Below are 20,472 nucleotides of genomic sequence, written 5' to 3'. Positions count from 1 at the left end.
TCGAGACAATCGATCCAAGTTGTTGGCGTAGCAAATAAGAAATTGACTAGCCCACTGACAGAGCCAATTCCTGTGAGGATACGAAACTTCAAAGATCGACACCAGTTCGTGGTGTGCGACTCAAGTCCAGTTGGCTTGTTAGGAAGAGATCTGTTGTGCAAGTTGAATTGCACCATCTATTGCACACCAAGAGAGTTGAAGTACAGACAAAAGATGATGATGTGATCTTTAAGGTTGCAAATCAGCACGTGTGTATAGAAATGTACCTGGCGTTGACAGTGGAGGAGCTTCCACTCGACTTGAGGGATTCTGTGTCAATCTGCGTGTGGGACCTGAGTGAAGAAGAGATTGCATTGGTAAAAGGGGTAGATCCAGTGAAGATACAGGTCAAGCCGAATGTAGAATTTCCTAGGACGCCCCAGTACAATTTGTCCCCCGAGGCAATTGCAGGGATCAAACCCGTAATTGAGTCTATGATCAAGCAGGGAATTTTGAGAGAGATCATGGGTAGCCCATGTAATTCACCTACCATGGGACTACAGAAATCGAGTGGGAAATTCAGGATTGTGCAAGACCTGCGAAAAATCAATGATATAGTTGTTCCATGTTGTCCGGTGGTACCGAATTCATCTGTGATCCTGTTTCAAATCCCATGTGAAGCTGAGTGGTTTACAGTGATTGACTTGTGTCAAGAGTTCTTCTCGATCCCATTCCATGAGGAAAGCCAATTTCTTTTTGCTTTCCGGCTGGAGAATCATGTGTTAACGTGGTGTCGGATCCCACAGGGGTACACAGAGAGTCCATCGATCTTTAATCAGATATTGAAGAAGAATCTTGAAAGTCTTGTGTTGCCGCATAACTCCGTTCTGGTGCAATACATCGATGACCTGCTCGTTGCTTCGGAAACTGAGGACGCTTGCAGGATCGATACCATTGCTTTACTGAATCATTTGGATGGACACAAGGTGTCTCCGAGCAAATTGCAATACTGTCTGAGTGAAGTGCAGTATTTGCGTCACAGAATTGAGAAGGGCAAGAGGAAGGTGTCACCAGATCGTATTGAGGCAATTATGAACATGCCTGTGCTCACTACTCAGCGAGAAGTCAGAATGTTTCTGAGGATGGTTGGCTATTGTCACCAATGGATTCCCAATTTCTCCTTTAAAGCAAAGCCCTTGCAACGGCTGACGCACAGGGATGTGAGTGATCTGGTACCATGGGACGAAGACTGCTTGAGGTCATTTTTGAGGCTGAGAGAAGCCCTGTGTTGCGCTCCAGCTTTGGGATGCCTGATTACAACAAGGCATTCACATTGTTCTGTTGCGAGAGAGAAGGCTGTGCATTGTCAGTCCTGATTCAGAATCATGGAGGTGTCCATAGACCAGTTGCCTACTTTTCAGCTAGTTTAGATCCAGTAGCTTCTGTGTTGCCCGGATGTCTTAAATCCGTTGCTGCAACAGGTGTCAGTATAGAAAGATGTGAGAGCAGAGCATTGTAATGGGAAATCTACTTACAGTTTATGTGCCACATTCTGTTGAACTGTTGATGACAAGGACTAAAACACAGCACCTCATAAATAACAGGTTGACCCGTTATGAGCAAGTTATACTTGCGGCAGAAAATGTAACATTGAAGAGATGTTCTGTTTTAAATTCGGCAACATTGATGCCTATTCCAAATGTGGATGATGAAGATTGTGAGGATCACGATTGTCTCGATGTGACTGAACTATGCACCAAACCGAGACCAGACATTGTTGATGAACCGCTCCTTGACCCTGATGAAATTTTCTTTGTGGACGGTTCATGTCTAAGAGACAATGTCGGTCGATTGAGAGCAACGTTTGCTGTATGTACCATCACAGGGGTGGTTGAAGCTGCTTGTTTAGAGGGAGTACACTCCGCACAGGTAGCTGAAATCATTGCTTTGACCCGTGCCTGTTTGGCTGCTGATCAGATTTGAATAACGATTTATACCGATAGCCAGTACGGGTTTGGTGTTGTTCATGATTTCGGACAGTTGTGGTCACAGAGAGGGTTTATGACATCTTCAGGTTCACCCATCAGAAATGGGTAATATGTGAGACAGTTGTTGGAAGTGTTACAATGTCCAAAAGAGATCGCTGTTGTCAAATGTTCTGCCCATTCTAAAGGAAGTGACTTTGTATCTATGGGGAATAACTATGCTGACGAAGTTGCCCGGTTATGTGCAGAAAAAGGATGTATATTTACTGGAGGGTACACGGGAGAAAGCCAAGAGAGAACCGATCTCAGCATGATGTTAGCCATGGCCGATACATGGGAGGAGCTAAAACGATTGCAGGATGAGGTTCCTGATCAAGAAAGGGATGGCTGGATAAGACTAGGATGTGAGAAGAGAGATGTGGATGTGTGGGTTTCGAGTGATGGACGAGCTGTGCTACCGGAATGTCTGTTGAGTCCAATGGCAAGATTGATACATGGTGCAGTACATCTTGGCAGAGATGCGATGGTACGAGTTTTCAGACAGACATTGTACAATCTGAAGTTTTGTGCAGTTGCTGAAGCTGTATGCCAGAGGTGTGTTACATGTCAGCAGATGAATGCAGGAAAGAGGACTGCCGTGACTTTAAGTCACATTGGGAGGTCAGGAGGGACTTTCAATAGAATGTAGTTGGACTTTATTGAGATGCCGAAGTGTAATGGGCTGAGGTACATCTTCGTTGTGGTATGTGTCTTTTCAAGATGGGTGGAGGCTTACCCAACATGTAGATGTGATACACTCACTGTAGCTTAGCCGTTGTTGAGGGAGCTTATCCCGAGGTTCGGTTTTCCGACCTCTTGGGAGTCAGATAGAGGGACACACTTCCATATTGAAATCATGAAATTGCTTTGTGCTGCCTTGAATGTGGATCAGAGATTGCATTGCAGTCATCGACCAGAGGCTTCTGGGATTGTGGAACAAGTTAATGGGACTTTGAAAGTGTGGATGGCGAAAGTGTGTTCGTCGACATCCCTGAAATGGCCCGACGCACTGCCCTTGGTCCTCATGAGCCTTCGTAGTGTTCCTGATAGGAGAACTGGGTTGTCACCTCATGAAATCATAATGGGGAGGGCGATGAGAGTACCAGCGATACCTGCCACTGCTTTGATTAACATCGATGATGACTTGATTCTCGACTACTGTAAGGAACTGGCTGACGTGGTCCGTGTCCCAGCAGGTGCAAGCAGCAACTGTCCCAGCCACAAGTGACCTGTGCCACGACTTGTGCCCGGGAGACTGGGTGCTTTTGCGTAAACACGTGAGGAAGAGTTGCCTGGATGTTTGTTGGCGTGGTCCGTACCAGGTGATACTGGTCACGAACACGACAGTGAAGTGTGGGAGACTGCCGAACTGGGTGCATGCCTCCCATACCCGCAGAGTTCCAGCACCCTTTGAAGATACAGCCCCTCTCATAAACGAAAATCCAGCTGAGGTGGCAGGGCCATCTGAGAGGGCAAGCCAAGCTGTGGGGGTTGCTGATGCAGTTGGTTGTGCACTAGATCGAGCTGGAAGGGGTTGTGCAAATCGAAGCCCCGAATTTGACTCAGACGGAGAAGGTGTTGCTGTGGGTGGAGTAGAGTCAAATTCTGCTGAAGAAGGAAGTAATGCACAGGGTATTCGAAGGGAGAGCAGGAGTGCCACAGAAGCAGAAAGAGTTTGGCCCGTGAGTCAGAGGAGGCTGAACTTGAGATTGGCACCTGAGAGAGATCTTGCCCCAGTTTCCGAAACGTCTGAATCTGAACAAAGTGACGAAGAGCAAGCTCGATCTAATCTGAGAAGGTCAAGGAGAATAAGAGTGCCGTGTCAAAGGTACGCCTCACCGGAGTGGACATACGTTGTGACTGATGCCAGGTGTTTTGAGCACGGGGAGGCTGAGGTCCTTGACGCTGGTCAGCAATTCTCCGAACCTGAAAATAGACGTGCTGTTACTGGTTCCAGGGGTGGAAATCAAAGGAATACTGACTCTCAATATTCAGAATCCACCACTTCTGAGCAAGATTTGTGAATTGGTTTTGGAGACGCTGGTTTTTCCGACTTTTGATATTGTACCACCGTATCAAGAGTTAGTGGTACTTCGTCTTGAAATTTTGCAAGGTGTCGTAGAAATTTTGGGAGCTGATCTTATTCTGGACTGAAGGTAAAAACTTTGTTGTAAATAAAAGTCCAAAGAAGAAGATAACCTAGGCCCGAGTGGAAGAAGAATAAAGTTAGGGACTTTCCGTCAAGACGACGAAAGAGGGCTAGGGAAGTCTTTTTGTGGACTGTGTAAATAAGGAACTGAAAATTGCGAGGGGATTTCCAACTTTTGAAGTGTCGTCTGAACTGGTTGACAAGCAATATTTGGAGGAGACAGAGACTTTTACTTGTTGCTGTCTAGCCAACAATGTTGAGGACTTTGTAAAGATGGCAGATGCTGGAAATACTCACCGTAAAGGTAAACTAGTGATAGGTACACTCTTAGGGTTGGTGATAGTTTCTATAGTTGTAATAGTTGTAGCCTCATATATTGTTGCACATGAGCAGGAGGGGGAGGTACAGGGGACACCTACACCTACCACCTCTAGCCAGAAGGAAGTTACTATAGGAGCTAAAAGAGCTTTGCTACTCGAAGAGAGTCGTAGATTTCACATAGATATATCTAGAAGTGATTATAAGCTTAATGCGTATGCAAAACTGTTGTATGAAAATGTGGACAAGATGGATGCGAAAGACTGCTATGTGTGCATGCAGCTACTTTCTTCTGTAGATGAGGGTATTAGATACCACCATCTTCCACTAACATATGGAATTTCCTGTAGTTTGTTGCTCAGTATCTTTTATGAGAGAAAACAATTTGAGTATTTCTTTTCAAATTACGATGCAGTCCTTCCTGAAGTTCCAGCTTACAAGATTTGAATAAATATGATTATTACAAGTCAGAGGATAGACTCCGGAAGTATTTCATACTCTCTTTGGAACTGGATACGGCTTATGCTCACCTACATAATTTGACATGTTCATTGTCAGATACAGAGAAGAAGTTTGTAGGCCAAGTAGAGGATAGATATAGAAAACTAACACAGACACGAAATACAGGAGATAGTCCAGTAGATTGGACTGATGAGGAGAGATTACACAGATCTAAAGGGAGTTATGGACCCACAGCATTGGACCAGGTGCAAAAGGGGAAGTTGTGTGTGAGACGTCCTCATACCTATTATGAAAAGGTCTCGGTAGGACAAAGTACGTGTGACCATATCTTTACAATGGAAGATTCTGCTAAGAATTTTTTGCAAGGTTCGGTGCAAGTGATTCCAACTGTTTATTATGTGTGTGGAATAAATGCTTATGAGAGGTTGCCTGCGAATTGGTATGGTACATGTTACTTGGCTATCATTTTCCCGAAAACCTATCATGCGGAAGATCTGGAGCTTTTGGAGACTGGACGTCATTCTAAAGTACGGAGAGCTGTGAGTGCGGGAGCAGTGATTGGGGATGTGTTTGGAGCAGTGATACCCAGTTTGGGTGTGGTTCTGAATGATGTGAAGATAAGAAGGTTGATAAATTAAACAAAAGAGGGTCCCTGTCAATTTAATATGGGAAGAGGAAGGCAGGGAATAATCACACAATAACTACGAAAAGTCAATTATAGTTTGGGAAATATTTCCACCATTACAAACAGCAACAATGTCCCACAGAGGTAGGTTTATAATTCACAATTTTATTTATCAAAAATATATTTTTTAGTTTTTAACTTTTTCAACATCAATTCTAGAATGCATTTCAATATGTTTATAGTTTTACAAAATAAAATACATAGTCAGAGCCAAAATAGAAAGCGAGCCCAAGAAAGAAACAAACAAACAAAATGACATTGCAAAAAGACTGTCTCTGTTGTGCATACTAGCAATCCAAACATTCACTCCATTCACACTACACAACATAGTTTAACATATAAAAACAAATGATAATACATTTCAAAAAAATGTACAAATAAAGGTGAAAGAGAGACTAAAGCGCCGACGCGCGTTTCGGAGTGGGATCAGAGACCAACGATTCCTTCGTCAGGGCGCAACAATCCTATAGTGCTTCAAGGAGGGGTCAGATTAAATCCAGAATCTTCCAGTACGTTATTTTTCACATGAGTACATACATGGGCTCTAGGTAACAATAAATGGAAACTTGCAAAGACACTTTTATCAATGTGTGCCAAAAAGCGTAGGTCCATGCATAGGAGCAATTATAATGATGCAATAAATGGGATCTCCATAATTGCAGAAATCTAGTACAGCTGCTTATGGTGCTGTTCATAACAGACAGTCTTAGCGGTGGGAGAATCCATAATAAAAATCACAATGGAAGCAGGTAGCTGGTAGAAGTTCCTACTCTATATATACAGAGTTGCCAAGGAGCTCGTCAAGGCGGTCCTTTAATTGGTATGTAGCGACTTGAGTTGGAAATAGAGCGTCAATAAAACATCAACAATCCAGAGAATGGACTAAGAGATTCTGTACGTTGGAGTCCCTTGTTATGAAATTACTAGAGTCCGTTATAGATTAAAGGGGCACTTGAATATGGGATGAGAGGTCAGGCAAAATGGCCGGGTATGCGAAACCGATGTCGAACCGTGCACGACAAGATAAGAAGGTTGGCAATGGTGGTTTATGAGTTGTCAATGAACACCGCAAGGTCATTGATACTGGTGGATGGAGAGATGTTATCGATAAGGACGATGGTTTTGCAGAATCGCCTTGCTTTAGACGTACTATTGGCAAAAGAGGGCGGAGCCTTTAAATTATTGAAAGTTCAGGAATGTTGTACGTATATTCCAGACAATAGCAAGGACCTGGAGAGATATAGAGATAACATTACCACGATTCATCAAGAGATTGAGGATTTGACTGAAGAAGGTGTGTGGGAAATGGTTGGTAAAGGATTTAGTTGTGTGGGAAGATGGTTTGCGAATTTAGGAAAGGGTTTCCTTGGATTTGTGCTCAAGCCTCTCATCATTGTCGTGGTTTGTGTGATCTGCTTGTGGGGTCTCATCAGAGCCTACAGGTGGTACAGAGGGAACATAATTGAAAGAGCTCTCAGAGTGAGTGAAGTGTGAATGGCTAGACTGCAGGACAGTCAATATCAGAATATCAAGAATATGGAGAGGTTCCAACGGGGGAGGATGGCAACAAGTACTGTTTAGGTCGGTTCTTTCTCCAAGGGAATTAATTGTGTGATGGTGTGATGACATTTGTCATCAAAGAGGGGAACTGATAGAGCGTCATGTTATCCTGAAGTTTGTAGGGGTGGACCATATTCACCTTTAGTCAGCACCTGCATATTAATCGATGTAGGCTAAGAGTGCCATAGAAATGTATTACTAGAATCGTTTAACGTAGACGTGATTAGAAATGTAATAATGCTTCTCGTGAAGAGTACTGCTGCAGATCATTATGAATGTATTTTAATAAAGTATAATGATTAGTTTATGTAATGCAATGTATTAGGATAATTGCGTGCCATATTAAAGTTACACGTGCAAGTTGCTTATTCACGTATAAAAGTGGTGAACTAATGCTTAGAGTATGATTTAGTAATGTGTTTTAACAGTGTAAAGGCCTGATCGCATATACGTTTGAAGAGAAAGGCCTGTTCATTTTTCTTATGTTAGCTAAATGTTGTAGGCCGAAAATGATTTCTCTTGGTAAAGGCTTTGGGTTGTAGGACGAAGGAAACCTTAGAGAAGAGAAAAAGGTTTCGGTCCCATGTTTCTGTTGCAGGTGCAAGGACATTTAGCTCGTTAGTGAGACTAGGTCTTTGTTTTAGGAGTTAGGATGCTATGAGAAGCCAACTGGGGAGTATGATGGAATGTGAGGATGATACTTTCAGCGGAGAAGGTGCCTGGGACCCAAGGTCAAGCTAACCGTCGTTGGAGGAGAGACAAGTTTCGATGGAAAAGTACTGGAAGAAGACCTGGCTGAAGAGGTGTGCCTAAGGGCGTGTTCTATGATTTTGAGATTTTGTATTAGGGACAGTGCCCCGAGGGTTGAGCAGTTAAGGTTTAGACGGGAAGCTAGAAAGAGCATCTCAGAACGAGCTCTGACTAAGTGAATGTACTTCTTAGGAAGTCTTCACTTCTACCACCTTTTTATTCTCTTGCCTGGGGAGGGAAATGCTAAGGAGGGATGTCACCTTAGAGATAGAGTAGGGATAGACTAAAGTTTTTCTTTCCTTTTAGACTAATGATTCCTAATTTAGACATTGGCTTAACCATTGCTTTCTTGATGCTTTTAGAGTCAGTGATTCTTTTTGTTTTGAGTCGTATGAGAATCCTACGTAGGCTTGCATTTGTATTAGTGCCCATTTATCTTCTACACCTTGTACTAAGGTGTTTGAAGGTGCAGTTATTCTTGGTTGTAATGAAATCTTACAAATTTAAGATTCGGAGTCAGTGGTCATTTCCAAATGAGATCTAATTTTGGCGATTATGTTTTGATAGTTATATTTCCTCCCCTCCACACTATTTAGCAGATAAAAAGATCCTGGCGACCTGAGAGGATTCTTGGAGATAATCAGGTAGTCAAGAATCTGGCTCCATCAAACTCAAAGGCACATACAGACACACTCAATCTAAATAAAGTTATTTTTTAACATTTCAAGCCTAAACTATGACCATTAATAAATGAGTACAGCAAATATATTTCTTCAGTCATAACCTTGTCCATGGGTACATAGTTGAAGCAAAAATAAAACACAAATTCATAAACGAAGAAATTGCTTTAGGAATTAAAGAAAAGAAGGAGAGAAAGAAGGAACACAAATGAAGAAAGAAAAAATAAAGAGAAAAGTGAGAAAGAAAATGAGAATGTGAGAAACAAAAAAGGAAAGAAATGGAAAAAAGGAAAAGGGGAAAAGAATCAAAGGAGAGAAAAGAAGAAAGGAAGGAGTCAGGGAGGAAGGAAGGCGGAGAAGAAAGAAAGAGGGAAAGAAGGAGCACAAGGAAGAAGGGGAAAAAATAAGTAGAGGGTGAAGGCACAAAGAAAGAAAAGAGTCAAAGAAAGGAAACAAGGTAGTAGAAAAAGGAAAGAAGGAACATAGAAAGAAAAGAGTGGCAGAACACAGATGAAAAATGAAAATATGGAAATGAAAGACGGACTGAAAGTGAGAAGAAAATGAAATATTAAATGATAAAGCAAAAGAGAAAGGAAATAAATGAAGAACAAAGCAGAGGAATAGGAAAGGAAAGAAGGACTGAAAATAAGGAACAAACTTGAGACGGAGATCATGAAAGAGTGGGGGAGAAGGAGAAAAAAGGAAGGAAAGACCAAAGGCAGGAGAGAAGGAAAGAGAAAGTGAGAAAGCAAGAAAGGAACAAGAACAAAGGAGAGAAGAAATGAAGGAGCGGAACAAAGAAACAGTTTGGGAGGACCGTGGCCAAGCTGGAGACCAAAATGGCCTCATGGCATTGAAGCTCTCCCAAGCATCCCCGTAATATTTGTCACATTGGATACCACATCGCTTACATAGCGGCACAGAACTCCGCTTGGACTGGGTACATGCTGGTGAGGTCACACTACGTACCATAAATTTTATCTTTATTCTCCTTCTTTGAGCTTCCCAATATCCAATTTACGTCCTGGGGCTCACTAATGTCATGCTTTTTGTCAAGTTCGACACAAGTCGAAGTCCACACAGACAGACCAATAAAAATAGCTGCTGTCTTGAAAACACCCTTCAGGCAGTATGAAGGAGCTAAATAACAGTCAAGGAACGAAACAGGAGTTCATTTTAACGAGCCTCACGCCACATTTATTACTACAAACTGAATTAACCGGGCCCAGGTTCTAAGGGGCATATTAACAAGGGCTTTATCTCCGCTTTTCTGGCTTTAAAAGGCAAAAAAGTGGAGATAAAACTATCACAATTACAAGAGGGTGCTAACATGCATAATCGCATGTTAGCACCCTTTTTCCCGACGCCTCCCTTTGCATCTCTAATGAGATGCAAAGTGGGCGTCACTGGGCAGTACAGCCTTGCAAATATGGCTGATGTCCACATCAAGATATTTACAAGGCTGCCCCAGCATTTTAGCAGACGTTAGTTTTTGGAGAAAACTGCTGTCTTCTCCAAAAAACGTCTGCTAAAATCCTGACTTACCCATCCCTAACATAGGGGGTGGATTATGCTGCTACGACCACAGGGTCGTATCAGCAAGGTTATCTACCTTTTGCAGGGAACATCACTGGAAAACCAGCGATGTTATCTGAAAAACAGCGATTTCTTCGCTATCTCTGGAATTTTTATCACCCTGGAGCAACGCGTTGTTGATAACGCGCTATCAGGGCGATGAATTCCAGAGATAGACGGCGATGAATAACAAAGCGCTAAGTGCGCTTTGCGTTATTCATCGCCGTTCCTTGCTGATATGCCCCTTAGTTTTTTTAACACGCACATCTCCTAGTAGTCCACTCACAGGATTGATGGCTGCAGGGCATTGTCTGGACTTGAGGGATGCTTCAAGTTAGGCAATGCCACCTCCTTTGCACAGACACATGCACCTGCACCTGCAGTGTGCTACATCTTCGCCACAAGTCTGCTGGCCCAAATTACATCCTGCATTACCTGCTGCGCCGGAAGAAGACACCTCGAGACTGGTTAGTGTGTCTTCAAAAACCTGATGGCAAACTGTGCAGACTCGATTTGCTGTCTTCCTGCAGCTTCTATCCCACCCTTTCCCAACTCGTCCTGTGATGAGTTGGGAAAGGGTGGTGTGACCATTCTCCCCACTCCCTGACTGACGTGAAGCCCCTGGCACTACAGGGCTTCAGCTAGAAGTGCCCCAGGTTAACTTTCCCCCGACGTCATTAGAGGGTGGAGACTGGTCCTCGAGGCTATGTCTTTGCCGAGATGATGACCTCACAGGCCTCGGGTCTGTGAGATCGTCAGCCCGGTAAATACTCTTGACTTTGGGCCCGCCCAGGGGCACAAAGTTTATGGAAAGCATCACTGCCATCACATCAACAAGCAGAGTGAGTGGCAGTGTGTAACAGCCCCCCAGCAGGGTAATTTAAGCGTTACCATTTTTTTGTGTGTTTTTGTTGTTGTTTTTAAAAGAAGCCATTTTTTTTTTTTTTTTTTTTTTTTTTTTTTTGAAACCGTTTATTGCAGTTCGAAAAGTTACAGGTATGGGCCTACAACCATCCGGCCGGCCGCTAGAATGACAAAAAACATATTGCACACATACAGTAAAAGTCTCTAGGCAGTGCAGAGCAGTGAAAACAGGAGTAATCAATGGTGCAGGCCACACAGCTCCAAGCCCACAGTACGGTTCCCTTTTCTTGAAACAAAACAACACCAAAAAACCACACCCGCAAGGCAACCCGCAATCCAAAATAACAGCACGTGCTCCATAAGTGGGGGATCCAAACCAGTAGCAAAACTCTGGAGGGGGGAATGGGAATAGATCAGGGACTGGGGGATCGCGCGCCCGCGGCTGAGGGAGGGGGGCCGGCTAGGGAGATGGAGCAGGCGAGGCAGCCAGTAGCAGTGGCGGCTCACAAATACCCCCGCGGTAGGCGTTCCAGGGGCCCCAGAGTTTCACCCACGCCCCAGGCTTACCTCTCGCCACATACACCACCTTTTCACGAAACATACACCAATCCATATGCTCTTTCCAGGCCGACACCGCAGGGGGCCTCTGGGATCCCCACAATTGAGCAATGTCGCGCTTGGCTATCATGTATCCCAGAGTCACCCACCGCGTCTGCGGGACCGAATAGTCATTCGGTTCCCATACATTCAGCAAGCATCTCCTCGCTTCAGGCAGCAGCGCAACACGCGTCACCACACGCAGGACCTCATGCACACCACGCCAGAATCGCTCCACCTTCGGGCACTCCCACAGTATGTGCATGAAAGTCGCCAACGCACCACAGCCACGCCTACACATTCCGTCACCAGCAAGACCCATACGCAGAAGCCTTGGCCCCGTCACGTAAACCCGGTGAAGGATCTTGAGCTGGACGAAACGAAGGCGAGCCGGGATGGCCACCTCTTTCGGAGAGGCCACCGCGGAAATCCAATCCTCATCGTCCAGCTCCAGCCCGTCGGCAACCCAAGCCTCGCGGAGATTGGTCAGCAGGCACGATCTATCGTTGATCAATTTTTTGTATATGAGGGAGATCGTGCTGTCCGGGACATGGCCATCTAAGACTCTGTCCTCCAGGGGGGAAGACTCCGGAATGGATGCGACATCCGGGAAGACGGAGCCCAGCGCGTGCCGGACCTGTAGGTACCGAAAGTACTCACTGCCCTGCAGCTGGAACTCCGCCTGCAGCGTCTCAAAAGTTTTGAATCCCCCCCTCGTCCAGAGATCTCCCACCGTGCTGATTCCGATCGTGTCCCACTTCTCGAAGCCCTTCGACGTCCACAGGGAGCCCAACCTCTCAGACGCATACAGCGGTGACGCCCGGGTCAAACGGTCCTTCCACCCCATAGCTGCATTAGCCGCGTGCCAGACACGCACCATGACACGCGTCGGTCCCGTCAAACGGGAGTCGGGCGCGCCCGCGTAGAGCGCTCGATTGTAATCGCCACCGGGCAGGAGCATCTTATCCATCTCAAATGCCGGGTTCAAGGCGGGCCCGTAAAGGCCATGATTAATTGCAGCTAGTTGGGAGGCCCAGTAATACCGTTTAATGTCAGGGAGGGCGACCCCCCCATCGTACCACGGGAGCGTCAATTTAGCCAGAGCAATGCGCGGCCTCCCGTCCCAGAACAGGCGCCGCTGGAGGCCCTCCACCTCACGAAAATAGCGTGCCGGGATCAAGTCCATAGTATTCTGGAGGGCGTAGAGGAAGCGTGGCAGGGACATCATTTTAAACAAGGCCGCTCGGCCGAGCGGCGAGAGCGGCAGACGCCGCCAGCGCACCACGTCCTCCCTCAAACGCCGAAGGGGGGGTAACAAATTCCGCTCATAGCGGGCCTCCGGGTCAAGAGTGATATAAATACCCAGGTACCGAAAACCTTGGGAGGCAATCTGGATCGGACAGTCCCGCGGTAAGGCCGGAGCCTCCCCGGAAAGCACATATACACAGGATTTCGCCCAGTTGATGACCAGGCCTGAGTTTCGACCGAATGAACGCAAAACATCAACCAGGACGATCAGTGATTTACGCGGGGAGGCGAGATACAGAAGGATATCGTCAGCATAGAGGGACACACGGTCCTCATGCTCGGGGGTCCAGCGGAGACCACGGATAGAAGGGTGCCACCTCAGCCACTCCGCCAGGGGCTCCAGGGCCAGAGCAAACAGGAGAGGCGACAGGGGGCAGCCCTGTCGCGTACCCCTCCCCAGCGCGAATGGGGCCGAGACGCGCCCATTCACTACCACCTGCGCCAATGGGCCCGAATAGAGCAATTTGACCCAGCTAATGAAGCCCGGGCCAAACCCGAATTTTGCCAGCATCGCCCAGATGTATGGCCATTCAAGCGTATCGAACGCCATGGTGGCGTCCAAGGACGCCAAGATGGCCGGCTCCCGCACAAATGGGACACGCGCGAGCACCCCGTGCAAGCGCCGCAGATTGAGCGCCGTGTTGCGGTGCGGTATAAAGCCAGATTGGTCTTGGTGGACCAAATCACCTACCACGCCAACCAACCTGTTGGCCAACACCTTGGCGAGGATTTTGGGCTCCGCGTTCAAAAGCGAAATCGGCCTATAGGATGTGACCCGTTCACGGGGCCTCCCCTCCTTGTGGATCACCACAATTGTGGCTAGACGCTGGTCCGGCGGGAGGTAACCCCGCGAGTGGGCCGCCAGGAACATCGCGCGCAGGTGGGGCGCCAACACATCCGGGCGTAGCTTGTAGAGCTCGATGGGAATACCATTGGGGCCCATGGCCTTGCCGGATGCAACCGAGCGAATAGCCAAGGCAATTTCGTCCGAGGTGGGAGGGGCGTCCAGCGAATCCCTGTCCTCCACCGTTAGGGAGGGCAGTGCGATGTCCCGAAGCAGGGCATGGGAGTCTGCCTCCGAGCAGGGGGAAACCGGGGAGTAGACTTCGCGGAAATAATCCGCGAAGCAGGAGACAATGGCTTCCGGCTCAGTGACACACGCACCATCAACACTCTCAATCAAAGGCACCACACGGCTCGCTCTCTCCCTCTTATCCAACCACGCAATCAATTTGCCAGCCTTATCACCCACATCATACAATCGCCCCTGCTGCTCTCTACTGAGGCCCCTGGCCGCCTCCGTGACGAGGGCCCGATAGGCCGCCTGTTTTAGGTGTAGAACATGCAACTTGTCGTCTGTTACCCCGCTTCCCAGGGCACCCTCAAGTTCTGCAATCTCGGCCTCTACCCGGGTCACCTCCTCCCGCTCGCGCTGCCGGGCATGGGAGATAAAGGAGAGGGCCTCCCCTCTAAGGACTACCTTGAAAGCCTCCCACAGGGAGATGGCCGAAGAGACCGACCCCACATTCTCATCGAAATATCGCTGTAGGGATTTGATCAAATCGGCACGAATGGTGGGGTCGCGCAAATACCATGCATTGATCGGGGCCACCCTGCCATCCCCCCTCGGGAAGACGTCGAGGTGCAACAACAATGGGGAGTGGTCTGAGATACCCCGCGCCAGATGGCGCACCTCCCCCACCCTCCCTGCGTGGGCCGCTGGGACAAGGATGTAATCAAGCCGCGAGAGGCTACCATGGGCACCCGAGTGAAAGGTGTACTGTCGCAATGCAGGATGCTTTAATCGCCAGCAATCCACCAGGCCAAGCGTGTCCAGAAGGCCGGGCAGCCACGCCTGTGCCCGGGGGAGGTCCCTAGGGGGATGGCGATCCATAGACCCAGAGGCTACCGCGTTAAAATCCCCTCCAACCACCAGCAGGCCACTCGGAAGGTCCAGAAGGAGGCGCCCCAGGTCCGCAAATGTGGTGGCTTGTAACCCAGGCGGGACGTACACTGATATAAAGATAAACACTCTACCCTCCATTCTTCCCACCAGAACCGTGTAGCGTCCCCTCTCATCATGGCGCACCTCATCAATCTCCAACGGGAGCGAGTTCTTAATCATAATACCCACCCCCCGCGAGCCCGAGGTGAAGCCAGAATGGGCCGCCAAACGATATCCCCGCCGGTTCATTGCATGAAAGGAGTTACCTATAAGGTGCGTCTCCTGCAGGAAGACAACATCTGGTGAAATACATTTTAAGTACTGCAGGACCACACCACGCTTAATCCTATCCCCCAGGCCATTAACATTCCATGACAACACAGCCAGATCCCTACCCCCCATCATACGGCGAAACAATCGGTCGTCCCCCATCGAGCATCCTAAAAACAACAACATAGTAGCGGGTTTGCCCTGCGGTGCTAACAAACAACACACCCCCCCCACCCCCCGGTCCCAACAAAACTCCCCCCTCCCTGCACCCCTGCATGAGCCCAGACAGCCCCCCCAAAGTGCAGTGTGCCTGTCGCCCCATAGCTAAAATACTAACTAGTCCCCCAGAGGAGGAGGGAAGCCCCCAACAGACCCCGCACGACCTCCATAGGAGGGAAAAATACGCAATCAATAAATGGTGAAGGAACAACGTCCAGAGCAAGGCCTATGCAGTCACCCCTCAATTCTGCTCCGGCGGGCCCTCCTCGCCAGCCGCACCCCCCCCGCCCCCCCGGCCCCGATCTCCAGGCAGAGTGTCCAGCCAGTCCCCAGCCGCCTCGGGCCGGTCGAAGAAGTGCGTGCGACCATCCACCTCCACCCTCAGCTTAGCTGGAAAGAGCATTGAGTACTTGAGGTTCAGGTCCCTCAGGCGACGTTTAACACCAAGAAAGCTCTGCCGCTGCTTCTGGACCGCCGGGGTAAAGTCTGGGTAGAAATGTACCTCCATGTTGTCAAGCTTGACCGGTCCCTGTTGTCTGGAGGTCTGGAGGATAGCATCTCTGTCCCGGAAATTAAAAATCCGGGCAATGAGAGGCCGCGGCGGGGCACCAGTCTTAGGTCTGCCCCCGGGGACCCGGTGAGCACGCTCCACCGCGAAAAGCTTACTCAGCCCCCGGGGCTGGAGATGGGTCAGGATCAACTCTTCCACGAAAAGATCCGCCGCCTCCGCCTCTCGCCCCTCCGGCACCCCCACAATACGGACATTATTCCTCCGGGCCCGACCCTCGGAGTCCTCCAGTCGCCGGTCCATCAGGGCGCTCGCCTGGCCAAGCCGGCGCACCTCCTTCTGGAGGGCCACCACATCTGTCGTGAGGCTCGTCGTGGTGTGGGCCAGGGAGTCGACTCGGTCGTTTGTTTTGGACAAATCTGCCCTCACAAGGCTCACATCCACCAGGACCGAGTCTATTTTTTGCGCTAAGGTGTCGAAACGCTGGTCCACCGAGGCCTTCATCTCTGCGATGGCGCCCATGACGTCCCGGAGGGTCAGATCCACCGGATGAGCGGATGCCTCCGTCGGGCCCACCGGGGATGTACGCGATGTCTCCGGAGAACCCTTCTGGAGCGTGTAGCGGTCCATACTGTTGGCCTGGTGCGCCGTGCCACGGCGGGTCGTCTTCACCTTCGCCCGGTCGCCATCTTGTTTGGTGGACATGCTGGCTCCTCCACCGTCGTACCAGGCACCCCAAACGGGCCGCTATACCCAGTCACGGGTGCCAGGGGGGGGGCAGGGGCGACCACCGAGCCGCGGGTCAACCCACCGCCAGCGGGTCAGCCGGGCTCCTGGACAAAGCCACACCACCACACCCCGCTCCGCAGTCCGACCCCGCTCGAGAGCTAGGAGGGCGCAAAAGCGAAAGTGAAAGTGCGGGGCACGCCAGTCGCCCAGCCCCGTTCGCCGCTGTTATTCACTTTGTCCCCGGATCGCCCCACTACTCCAATCCGGGGGGCCGGCGAGGAGAAGGCCACAACCTTCGATCGATGCTCCCACCGGCGTCCGGGGTCCGATTCGAGCCCAAAAAACGGGTGGCGCCTCAGCTCCGGTTCCCCAACACAGTCCCCTCAACAAGGACAGGATATCGCCAGGATTAATTCAGGAGGTCGCGGAGGTCCTCGGGAGCCTCGCACCTACGCGGCCATCTTGGTTGCGCGCTAGGCTCCTCCTCCAAAAAGAAGCCATTTTAATATTGTTTTATTTTGAACTTGAAAGAAAAAGGGGCGGAGCCCCAATGCCCTCGAACAGGAACCGCCCCTGCATCTTTAAACTGACTCTAGAGGCCTGCTTCGTGTTGCGTCGGACTTTACTTCGTACCGGTCCTTGCTGACTTCCCTTCTACTACCTCTGCATCTGCTGTCTGGCTATTTCCATCTATTGGCTAACGCCTGACTGTTCCTTTATGCACTGTACATTATTGCAGCTGGCTCTGGCACCACCGCCTTGGCATGAGCAGCGCACATATTAAATGGGACGTGGTGACCCTGGGCAAAAGCAACTTACCTTTGAATCCACCAGGACCCCGCGCCGCGAAAGTTCACCCTCAGAATTCACCAATGGCAGATCCCCCATCAGATGGTATGGTGGCCATGATGGCCAAACTCCGTGCTGGCTTTAAGTCTATTGATTCCAGATTTGACACCCTAGCACGACATTTTGATGCCATGTCTGAGCGCCTGGGTTGCCAAAATGTGAGGCTTGAAGGTGCAGAGCTCAGCATCTCGGAAATCGAGGACGGCAATGCCGATCCAGAGAAGTGTCTTGAACGTGTGGAGCGTCTCCTCAAGACCACTGCAGCTAAAAACGAGAACCTAGAGGTGAGATCCGCTGAAATAATATTCGTATAGCCAGAATACCTGAATCCACTAACACGGGTAGAATGGATGCTTTTGTGGAACACCTTTTGGCAGAACTCTTCGATAGGAAGTCCTTCACAGATACTTTTGTGGTCACGAGAGCACACCGGAATCTTGGATCCCGGCCAGTCCCTGGGGCTCCGCCCGACATATTATTGCCAGGCTTTTAAACTTTTAAGATTGTGATACTGCATTAAGTATGGCTTGTGACAGGGGATCCCTACAGTATAAGGGATTTATAATCTCGCTATATCTGACTATACCCCAGTAGTGCAAGAGGCCCGTCGTAATCTTACTGATGTTAAACCCACTCTCCAAAAGATGGGACTAAAATAATGAATGCTCTATCCTGCACGTCTCTGGGTGGAACTGGACAGCCGACATCACAGCTTCAAAACCCCTGCAGATGCTGACAAGTTTTGTAAGAAGCACCATTCAGGTAAATCCCCTCCTGGCGCAAGTTCTGGTTCAACAGCTTCTGCTGACTAGGCACTTGCCTCACCTGGGACAAGCTCATTGTAACCTGTGTTTTGTTGAGGTCGGAACATGGTAATCTTTCCATGGCTGCTTAACATGTTGACTCTCCATTGGCTCATACCGTTGGACTATTAATTACATGGTACTGTGTCATGCTATTTCTTCTCATATTGCTCATTTGTTCAGTGTCTATTTCCATTATACACTTACAATTCCTCCTGGGCTTTGCCCCTCCGGGTGTTGTCACCTCCAATGATATACACCACTATGTTTATATTCCAGTTTTCTTTTTGGGCTTATTGGGTTCTCAAGCTTATGTTTTGGCTTGAGTGGGAGGGGGGTATTGTTGTTTGTTTTTTTGCATCATTTTTTGCAATAGCCATTTTTCTGCCATGGTACACACTAGGTTTACCTTTATATGCTTTTTTCATACATATTGTTAGCTTTCAACACCATGCCCTCAGTCACCAGTAGAGACTAGGGGGCTTGCATTGTTTTTACGCCGCAGGTGTGTCACTTTTTGCGCCGCACCAGTGGCTTAAAAAATGCGCCGAGTTGCGCCCTAGTTACAAAGTGACGCCTCTAGCCACATTTTACCTGCCCCAGATATAATGTATGCAGGGTGGGTGATCCCCCTCAAAAAGCCGCTTAGAAGTGGCGCATTGAGATTTCAGTGCGTCATTCTAGGATGCCATTGCTTCAATATCTTACGCCTGCCTCACAGAAGGTGTAAGACTGGCGCAGGCCCTTTTACATGGGGCTTGCACCATGTGAAAGAACACATTGCTGGAGTTGCGTCTGTTTTCAGACACACCCCAGCATTCTCTCACTTTTGCGCCTATAGATTTGTCAGCAATACTGACATATCTGTAACTGTGACATAATGCATCATACAGTAAATATGACGCATCCATCATGTCGCAAGAAGGGCACACTGAGAAGTGTTGCATCGCTGTTTTCATGCAGTGATGCGTCACTTCTCATAAATAAGGCCCAAGGTTTTTTCACTCTCCTGCATGTCATGGAATATTAGAGGTTTGAACAATTCCAGAAAGGGGAAGCAGTTCCTTGCTTATTTGCATTACCACATGATCCAGGCGGCCTTCCTCAGGAGGCGCATTTGGCTCACAGACCAGACTTTAGGTACCCATCCACATACATATCGCTATTTTTCTCACTATAGTTCCTACTTGCGTGGGGTGTGCATCTTGATACATAGCAGGTCTAACAGTGTTACTAGTCATCATCTTTGCCCCTAACATCCACTGCCCCGACTTCTTTACTGATTTATCATCACGGCTCATCCAAGATCAGGCTGACTAGCTTTTATTGGCAGGCGACCAGAGCTTGATTCCACTGGCTCTGCAGCCATTTCCAAACCCCATTCTTCACAGACCATCACAGAGCAGACCATCACAGAGCTTCTTGACACATTTTATTTGACAGATGCATGACACCATAAATAGCGGAAACAGTATATTTTCTACTCTGCCCCCCAGAACGCGTGGACTCGCATTGATTATTGGTACATGTCCCCAAGAACACTCTTGTGGTTACATACTATCCCTCACTTCCCTCGCACGCTGTCAGACCACGCTCCTGGGGTTATCACATTACACATACCCGTACACATCCCCATGGTCTAACAGTGGTGCTTTCCCTCTACCACGCTTTATGACATGGTTTTTTGTTCTGAAGTTAGAGAGGCTATTCTCAAATATTTCTCCGCTAATATTGGCTCTGTTGAGAGCCCATCTACTCTGTGGGAGGTCCATAAGGCCTTTGTGAGAGGGGTGTGTATCTTGAAACTTGTGGGGGTGCTTCGCAGTATCTGTGCCACCCTTGCTAAGGTGGAGGACAGGCTTCGGATGCTGGAATATGCCAAAGGGGGGGCGTCGCATGACCATTAGCTGCACGGTCGATCAAAATTATTGCATGAGTATCATGACATCACTCAACGCGAGGTCGCTTATCTGGGAAAATACGCTAAAGTGTGCCTGTACGGTGAAAATGAATATCCAGGCCATACACTGGCGTGTTTACTTCGTTCCCTATATCACGCCATATATATGTCACACGCTTGCAGCGACCGCATGTCACTGAAGTTACTGATTCTGCTTCTATTCTTGCAGACTTTACTGCCTATTATAAGATCCTTTACATGATCCGCTCGGGCGCAGGTGAAGTGGCACTAACTAACT

Source organism: Triturus cristatus, chromosome 9 (assembly GCF_964204655.1).
Source record: "Triturus cristatus chromosome 9, aTriCri1.1, whole genome shotgun sequence".
In the NCBI taxonomy this organism is placed as follows: Eukaryota; Metazoa; Chordata; class Amphibia; order Caudata; family Salamandridae; genus Triturus; species Triturus cristatus.
This window is presented reverse-complemented; position numbering follows the sequence as displayed.